The following is a 10,243-nucleotide window of genomic DNA, read 5'->3' as shown; positions in this document are numbered from 1 at the left end:
CACTTAAGCACAATTCAAGGAGAATTACAAAACCATTCTATTTCATTGAATAAATGTGAAAAAAGGTGGTAAAATTCCCTAAAATAAGAACAAGATAAATCACGAAATCGGGGTTTATCATTTACCCAATCTGAAAAATAAAGATTTTCCTTTTGTTGAAAATTTGGAATTTCTGGACTGAAATCATCTTTTTAAAATTAAAAAGCCAGTTTACCCACTGTTAATCGAAGAGTTTTATGCCAATATGACTTACCATGAGGGCAGCATTCACTCTTATGTCAAGAGCCGAGACATTGTGTTAAACAATGAAACTATCAGTGATTCCTTGAAATACACTGATGTTGGGGCGTGTGCCTATGCATAAAAAAAGTGGGATGAAGGAGTTGGTGTCTCTTTCAGTGATGCTCTGGCTTATGTATGTGAACACGTTTCTCTGATTGATGGCATCACACCCACTCACAAGGCCCTGGGTTATAATCATGCTCAGTTGCACCGCATAGTAAATCATATCATCCTTCCTCAGAGTGGTTCATACCAAAGGGTATCTTACACTGACACTCTTATTTTTTATGCTATTCTCACAAAAACAGAAATCTCTTTTGCTTATTTAATGGTAAGATATATGTTTGATTCTGTTAGAAGTGAGAAAGATAAAGTCCTTCCTTATGGCATGTTCTTAACTTGTATTTTTGAGCATTTTGGTGTTGATTTGTCAAATGAGGATTATGAAAATAAACCCTCATATCTAAAATGAGGTGCTTCAGTGAAACAGCAAAAAAAGGGACCCCACTCGTTTTGAAAGGGTAGTGCTTGATGATGATGATGATGAATCTATTCCTGAGGATTCCCCTCCTCCTTCTACCGAGGGTACCTCAGTCTCAACTAGACAAAAATCTGCTCTATTTGGGGTTGTTAAGGATGTGGTACAAGAATTTGTTTCCCAGTTAAACCACATGATTGCTATGAGCAAAGAACATAGGAAGCTAGCAAGCAAGCATGAGAACTTTTTCAGAAAATCAAGAGATAGAGTGGCTGTCTTTCTAAAGTTCATTGAAAATCTCCAACAGGATGAAAATGCTGCCACTGATGCTGAAGAAGAGGATGATACTAATGAGGATGGTTCGGATGCCTGAATATGTCCCATGTTACTGCTGCCTTTTGCTCACTTTTGTCTCGTGAAAACCGTTGTTATTTATTTTTGAACTACTCTATGTTTTGTTTCAGATGACTGTCAACTGTTTAAACACTGCTGCATTTATTTTTAGTTAATTAGATGTTTGGGCTATGCATTAACACTTTTGTGCAGGTTTTAAGATGTAGTTTTATCTTGGTATTAAGTGCTTTTCCTCCCTTGATAACAAAAAGGGGAGTAGTAGTAGTATATGAATTTGATTTATCTTTATGAATCTGGTTATTTTGCTTCTGCTATGGTCATTTTTTGTGTGAATTAAATCTGATACTTGCTGCTATCAGGCATATATGCTGCTGTGATAATTTTTTGTGAATTGATCTTGAAAGCTTGATGCTTTGTGATCATGCTGTGCTCGTCTAATTTGAATTTACTTTACAAGTGTTGTTGCTTTGTCATGTCTTTGTTAGTTACAGTTTTTGGAATGGATATTTGAGATATGGTTGTTCAGTATTGGGCTGGAATTTTAATTGCTAGTAGTGTACTAACTCTTAGTTATATTAAATTGAATATAGTACACTATTGTGTCTCCATAAAAATGTATGAACAGGAAAGAAGAACATAAATTTAGGAGGAGCAACTCTTGAAAAGGAAAGGGGGAGCAGCATAAAAGCAAGTAACATCATTCAAAGGGAAGTTCTTTAACTTTATTCATATTCAATTCCTTTTGATCAATGTTTTAATTATGTTTGTCATCAAGGGGGAGATTGTTAAGTTAAGAAATTAACTAAATTTATTTGATGATGACAAACATTATTTTTAATGGGTTAAATACCCAATTAGTTTTGATTAAATTTAAGTAAGTGTTGCAAGCCAAAGAAAGAATGTTGCAGCAGCCTAATAGGAAGAAAATCAAACCAGAAACAAAGTGGACTAACAAAGCACTAAAAGTCCAAACTTGTTAAGAAAAATAATCACGTAGACTGAACTAGAAAAGAGCCAATCCAAACCCGAATTGATCTCACTCAAAGCTGATCCCTCCAAAGTGCTTCCACCAAAGCCAACGTTCCTTTTTTATTTTCAGTCAAAACTCAGAGAAGAGAGAGAAAGCTTCGTTCCTAAGCCATTCACTAAAGAAGAAAGGAAGAGAAGGGTTAAGCAAAAAGGTTGAAGTCTAATCATCCAAATCAAACCATATTTAGCTAAGTCAGAAGCTAAAGGTGATTCATTTTCTTTTGTATGCATTTTACTTTCTTCCCTCCTTCTCCAACTCTCTGCTACTTCATTTTGAGATATACGGAGAAAGTGATTTCTGAAACACACTGCTGTGAATCAAAGGCCAAGATTGTTACTTGGGGACAAAGTAGTATCTCAAGGGTTCAGATGTGGGATTGCAATTGAAAAACTTTTCTTCTTTGCTGTTCTGAGGCATTCAGTCAAGAGAAAAAGATCTGTTTCAAAATTCCAAATTGGGGATTAATGAAAAAAAGTGAAAGACTAAGTTGGTAGCACACAGCTCAAGAAGTTGACTTGGTAGAGAGCAACTCAGCAACATGCAAGGAGATATGAAAGAAAATTTTTTATCATTCCAAAAAAAAGAGAGAGAAAACCAGGGGTTTGAAGTTCATGTTCTGAGAAGTATTCTCTGAGAGAGTTCATCAACTTGGACAATGCTTTCTATCAAAGGAGCATTCCGCCATAATGAGGAACGAAATCAGAGTTAAGCAAATCTAGTTCATCGCATAGCAATAGAGGCTGCTGAAGCATCAATCTACTTCATGTTTTATAGATTGTAATTTATTTTTCAATGTATATCTTTCTATAATTTCTTGAGAGGTAAAAGGCTGAAAGAGAGAGCTTATGAAAAAGCCAAAGAGTGAAAACGACTGAGTGATACACTTGAGTGAAAAGCCTAGAGTGATTTCAGATTTCTTTAGGTTGGTTTTGTGTCTTGTATCTTGTACCAATGAGGTACCCCTTTCTTAGTTGGGTAAGCACTAAGAGTGAAGAGTTAGGTATTAGCATAACCAAGTCAAGTTAGGTTAGAACTTGAGAGTGAAAGGATTGTGTCAATCCTGTGGAATTGGTGTAAGTAATAATTTAACTATAGTGAAAATTCCACCGCTGTTGTGGTGGAGACTTGATGTAGGTTGCATTGCACAAGCCAACTGAACCAGGATACATGATGGTGACAGCTTTTCTCTTCCCTTCTCTATTCTGTTTTCAGATATTCATGAGAGAAAATGAAATTGTTTCACAAATTTTCCACTGCTGAGCTCAAACAGAATCTTAGTGTAAGTTTATAAGTTAAGCTTTATTTTTTTAAACTAAAAGAAGGTCATAGATTCAACCCCCCTTCTCTAAGACTTCTACAACCTTCAGCCTTATATAGTCTATTTTTCTTTATGAGATTTAATTTTTTTAAATATAATCACATCTCAAAATGATGATAATCATAAAATAAATCTAAAAATGAAAAATGATAATCAACCATTCAGATAAGTTGTGATTAAAGTAACCAACTAACATATCAATATAGTTGAGTGAATACACTTGTCTCAATCTCAGTTTTATACAGTGATATATACTAGGGGTGTTATCGGTTCGGTTTGGTTTGGTTTTGGACCAAAAACCAACCGAACTGATATGTTCGGTTCCTACAGACACACAACCGTTCGGTTTGCTGTTTTACAACAACCGAACCGAACCGAACCGAACCAACAGCGATTTGATTCGGTCGGTTTTTTTGGTTTTTAATTCCTAATGAGTAGAATATGAATCACAATAATTAGAGGTTTAAAATAGTAAATAAACTAAAATAATAAGAGTAAAACATTGAAATGGTTAGGGGTTGGGGATTTTTGTTGTTAGGTTAAAGGTTAAAATGGTTAAAACATTGAAATGTATGCATATCTTCGGTTCGGTTTGGTTCGGTTCGGTTTCTATCGAGCCAACCGAAAATCAAACCAAACCGATCGGTTTTGTAAAAAAAAAAACAAAAAAAAACTAATTTTTTCGGTTTTCAAGTCGGTTGTTGTAATTTTCGGTTTAGTTTTGCGGTAATTTTCGGTCCGGTTCGGTAACTTACACCCCTAATATATACACTAACACTAAGTAGACACTATTAACAGAATTATTCCACAGGTGTGAGAGCAATACAATTCAGACTCTGCGAGGATAGATTGTTTCTGGTGTTGCTATTATTCCTTCTCAACACTCGAGAACTTTTGTTTCAGCCACTTTACCATATGAAAGCTCAGCACCTGCTTCATTAACTTGCAAAGTAAAGTCACATTAGACATAAATTAGTAGCTGGGCTAAACATTATAGAGGACTTTGATCTCTAATATCAATAGAATTTGTACTCTTCTAGTCCTTTAGTCTCTACAATTAAATTGTGATGTGATCAACTGAAAGACCAAATTATAGCCAGAAACTTAAATTTAAAATAAGATCTCAAAAATAAAAATAGAACAATGAAACATTAAATTTTTCATGGTATTTGATAACATGAATAACCTTCGGAGAGAAGTACAAATTCATATTTATCATGTTACTTAACAAATCAAATTAAACAAATTACAAGAAAGCTTCCATTATTTTTGAAAAATGAAAACTAGTTTGGCTAAGAGAAAAAATTTTTTCTCAATTATCTTGAAAGATGTTTAGGTGCATAATCAAACAAAAGCATGTATTAAAACTGCAATATGGTTCGAAGAAAATTAAGTTGCATTTTAAGAAGAAAATCTAAGATAAAATTTTGCACAAAAAGGAATAGAGGATGCATTACCATCAGGCGAGTTTTAAACTACATAAGAAAGTTTTCAAAGTGTATAAAATTTTCAAGGGATGGTTGTGTCACACCAAAACGAGTTCAATCACAACCTTGTATAAGAATAAACCAAATTTTTCTTTTAAAGGTTTAAAACAAAGCTCTGAGAGTATACTTGAAATCACAACCTCATAAGAATATTCAAGATTGAAAGGTGCTAAAAAAAGAAATCAACTCACATTTTGAAAAAGAAACTTAAATCAAGGAAATTCGAATAGGATTCACAAAGCATGACAAATCAAACAAGTTTTCAGCTGATTCGAAGAAATACAAAACTCATAAAGAAAGACAACTCAATCAATAGCAAATTCTCAAAGATTTTCAACGATCACTTTGATGCATCAAACAAGTTCAAAGTTACATCAAAGAGTACATGAATCAAGAAGAGAAGTTTAACTAATAAAAGGTAGACATCCCAAGGAACTTAAGCAGATATATGCAATTAAGATCAAACGAGAATGCATATGAACAAAAGAATAGGGTTGGAAGTTAATCAAATTACTTTCTAAGAAAGGAAGAAATCCCAAACAAGAATACTCAAGGTAGACCATGAAAGAACAAGTCACATGACACTAGCAGAGCTCAAGATATATAACCGAGTAACCTCGAGAAGCAACTTCTAATATTTCCCAAACCTCGTAACATGCATTACTTATTAGTTTTATTTCGTCTATGATAACCCATTAACATTCTCATGTATAGAAACCATAAGTGTTAAGTTGGTCAAACTTAATACCATGAAGTATGAAATGATAGACAATGGCATTAATTAATAGACCGTCATGTGCATAAAGTTCTATCTCTTGTCATCCGAATAAGACCTACTACATGACAGACGCTCAGCGCATGCGATTGAAGCATAGTCTATTCCTCACGCTCTATAGGAAAGACTGCTCTGATACCATAATGTAAAACCTTTACTACCAGAATATTACGCTTTCGGCTGTGCCAGTTTGATGGTGAGGATATTACGATGACTTCCATATACTTAAAAATAAAAATAGGAGCCTTTTACTCGAAATCGTATCGCTGTTTTCTTTGAAAAACCGGAAATACTTTTTCTTTTAACAAACATACATAGATACAATTCACAATACTTATATACATATACATGACTTCTTATACAAGTAACTACAACTATTACATACGTATATATCATTACAATCACGACTCCTATCCCTCTTACAAAATATAAGAATAAAGGTGAGGAAAAACTATAACTATATATACAATCAAATATGCAGAAGAAAACTTCATAAGCTACCTTGTACATCCTGAAAAGAGAAATTCGTAGGAGAATCTAATCACACGGTCTCACCAGAAAGTTTAGAATTATCATAAGAGGATACGTGTAAGGAAAAGAATGGATTTCAACCGCAGTGATCATCGTTCGTCTTATGAATCTTTTTTAAAATCACAACAATTAATCGTTGAAAGTTAATATTCACATCATACTTATAAGAACGCCAAATCCGATACCATTCCATAACATTACAATACATACCAAAGTAACAACCTAACTAAACTTACCACTGATTCATCCAATCACGGCCTCCAGTCCAAACATAACCAAATCACAGATTCTGACAAAATCAAATCATGATTTCCGGCCCAAAATACACTGTAACACATCCACCATAATCTGAAACAACTAATCACAATCACAAGTAATGAAATTCAAACAAAATGAAGAGCAATTACAGCAAGTATAGCAGTTAAACAGAAATATTCACATAGGCAAACCAAATACAATATGCACACCCAAACAATATCATATAGATGCATATAATGCATGTCTGTTCTATTGGTCATGAGCTCACGTGTCGATTAAATTGCCAGAACCCGACATATCCGGTAGCTAACCCGGATATTGTCACTTTGTTATGCATCCACACCGTTGGGATATAGTGCTCTCACACTATTAGGATATAGTGTCTGCCACACTCTTGGGATATAGTGTCTGTCACATTCTTGAGATATAGTACCTGCCACACTTTCTGGTGTATATAGTGCTCCCACACTCTTGGAATATAGTGTCTGCCACACTCTTAGGATATAGTGCCGCCACACTCTACAAATAGAGAGAGACTGTGATGCAGCAAGAAGGGAACTAGGGATGGCAGTTTTCCCCAGCAGGGCAGGTATCCGCGGGATTTACCCACTGATAAACTACTATTTTATGGTTTATTTTGTGCTCAATTGAGTGGTTTTTATCAAGTCCTTGCCCACTTATTCATATGATTTGCATGATTTTATAATTCCTTCCTAGTTCTGTTCTATGATTGAAAACTTGTTTCTTAAGCCTTTAATTTGTATATTTTAATTCCTCTTTATACCATTCGATGTCGTGATCTGTGTGTTCAGTGTTTCAGGCTTTGTAAGGCAAGAATGGCGTACAGGATGGAGAGGAAGCTTGCAGAAATGGAAGGAGCACAAGAAATAAAGAAGACAACCAGCGAGCATCGACGCACACGCATAGCTCACGCGTGCGCGTGATCTGGAGATTTTTACAGTGACGCATGCACGTATCTGACGCGTACGTGTGGATTGGAGTTCTGCTAGACGATGCGTACGCGTGCTTGACGCGTACGTGTGACACGCAAAGATGACCAGTGACGCGCACGCGTGACTGACGCGTACGTGTGACATGCGCAATCTGTAGAAATAACAAAAAACGCTGGTGGCGATTCGGGCCGAGTTTGGACCCAGTTTCCGGCCCAGAAGCACAGACTAGAGCCAGGAAACGAGCAGAGACTCAAGGGAGATTCTCATTAGCGTAGTTTTAGTTTTAGTTTGGAATCTTAGAGAGAAATTACTCCTCCTCTAGGTTTTCTACACATTCACATAATTTCTAGTTTTATGCTTTTTCTTTGGATATTGAGAAGAGTCATTGCCTCTGCTGAAGAAGTTATTATTCTAGTTTGTTTTCTTATTCCCTTACTCTTCCATATCCTTAATCTTTGTTCAGAGTTACAATTGGATTGTTTTTAGAATTTATTAATGCAAAGGATTACTTTTACTTTTAATTAAATTGGAGTTATTGTCTATCATGTCTTCTTTCTATTACCTTTTTAATTCTGTGCAAGTAATTTTCATGTCAATGGAGTAGATTTCCAACTTGACATGGGGTTGATTAAAAGGAGACATTTGAGTTGGAATGCTCAAGTGATTAGTTAAATTGGAAGTTGTTGGCTAATTCTCTATTTACTAACGCTAGATCTTCCCAAGGGAGAGGACTAGGATTTGCAAATGAGAACTAGCTCAATCACTTGATTTTCCTTTATTTAGTAAGGGTTAACTAAGTGAAAATAACAACCTCTTTATACTACACTTGAGAGAATTCCAACAAGGATAGAACTTCCAATTAATCATTCTCCCAGTCAAGGCTTTTTATTCTGAATATATAATCCTCTTTTAATTTACAATTATTTATTTTCTGTAATTCAACTCTCAAATTTCTCAGAAAACTCCTGATTAATAAGATAGCAACATTTTGTCAACTCGTTGGGAGACGACCTGGGATTCATACTCCCAGTATTTTTATTCTAAATTTGTGACAACCTTTCTAAATTGATGAGCGAATTTTTGCTGGTTAAGAACTATACTCATAACGTATTTCTATATTGATTTCTTAATTAGCTGATTTTCGCCCTTCCATCAATTTTTGGTGCCATTGCCGGGGAGTTACAATTGTGTGCTAAATTATTAGTTTGTGTACATATTTTTAATTTTCACGTATTTTATTTTATTTTATTACCATGAGCTATATGTTTCTCTCATTGAATGACGCGTTCACTACCTGATCCGAGTTTAGCCGCATTTGATCCTGAAATTGAAAGAACTCTTTCACGTATTAGGCGAGCTCGGCGTCGGTTAGCCTTTGAGGGTGGTGAAGTGGTTGTTATCAATTCACCAGTCTCTTCTGAAGGCGAATCTGAACCACCATCTGAGGGAGAAACAAGCTCCTCTAATACTAATTCGGTTGATTTACGTGCAGGTAATATGGCGGCACCCAGGAGGATCACTCTCTAGGAGGCTGGAGCCCCAGACTTTACTTTGCAACCGTATCAAGTGCATCATCCATATTTGGCTGCAGATTTTGAACTGAAGACTGCATTAATCAACTTGATGCCCAAGTTTCATGGCTTACCTGCTCAGGAGCCTATCAAGCACCTAAGGGATTTTCAAACAGCCTGTTCTACTGTTAGGCGTCATGGTGCAGATGAAACTTCTATTTTGCTAACCGCCTTCCCGTTTTCCCTTGAGGGAAAGGTGAGGGAGTGGTACTACACTTAACCTGAAGCGACCGTCACTAACTGGGATACGCTCAGGAGAGAATTCCTGGAAAAATACTTTCCAGCTAAAGTTACAAATAGACTGAGAAAAGAGATCTCTTGCATTATTCAAGGTGAATCAGAGACTCTTTATGAATATTGGGAGCACTTCAAGAATCTTCTGGATGCATGCCCCCATCACATGATTGACAAGTTAGTGTTGATTAGCTACTTCACTCAAGGCATGAAGCCTCAGGATAAGACTACATTAGATGGTGCAAGTAATGGTTCCCTGAAAAAGTATAAGACCACAGATGAAACGTGGTAACTAATCAGCGACCTAGCTGAGTCCACTCGGAATCACAGGCACAGGAACAACCACCCCAAGGCTGTTGCAGAGGTTTTCTCTAGTAGTGAGACTACTGCTTTCACACAAGCTATATGTGAGATGACCAACCTACTGAAGCAGATGCAGCTGAATCAACAACAACCTCAGCCTCCCCCACCACAACAAAGTCAACAGTTGGTTCCTCAAAGAGTATGCGGAATATGTGCTGATTCACTCATTACACTGACGAGTGTCCGCAGCTCCAACAAGAAGATAACACCTTGGCAGCTACTCACAATTTCTATGACCGCCCGAATCAAGGGTACAATCAACAAGGCAGCAATTATAACCAAGGTGGAAACTACAACCAAGGTTGGCAAGACAACTCCAACCAGGGATGGAGAGACCATTCCAACCAGGGATGGAGGGATAATTCCAACCAAGGTTGGAGGGACAACTACAATAGAGGAGGTAGAGATAACAATAGAAATCAGAGGTAGAATAACAACAACAGACAGCAAAATCAAAACCAGCCTTACAAAGCACCTCACTTAAGGCAGTCCCAAGCACCTCAGAACAACCAACAACAGGCCCCTCAGATCACTTACCCTTCTTCTTCTTCTCATGAAGAAATGCTTCAGTCTATTGAGCAAAGACAAAAGTCCATGGAACACACTTAG

At 36.3% G+C, this 10,243-nt stretch overlaps 1 non-coding gene across 1 annotated transcript; it reads right to left on the bottom strand.

The window, feature by feature from the left end:
- Positions 1 to 9,335: 9,335 nt before the first annotated feature.
- Positions 9,336 to 9,443, bottom strand: LOC148572303 (small nucleolar RNA R71). The gene has a single exon (XR_015908511.1). It is a non-coding gene; the product is annotated as a small nucleolar RNA R71 (small nucleolar RNA).
- Positions 9,444 to 10,243: the final 800 nt, after the last annotated feature.

The sequence above is a fragment of the Arachis ipaensis genome, chromosome B3 (assembly GCF_059453495.1).
Source record: "Arachis ipaensis isolate K30076 ecotype BB chromosome B3, ASM5945349v1, whole genome shotgun sequence".
NCBI classification, from domain to species: domain Eukaryota; kingdom Viridiplantae; phylum Streptophyta; class Magnoliopsida; order Fabales; family Fabaceae; genus Arachis; species Arachis ipaensis.
This window is presented reverse-complemented; position numbering and strand designations above follow the sequence as displayed.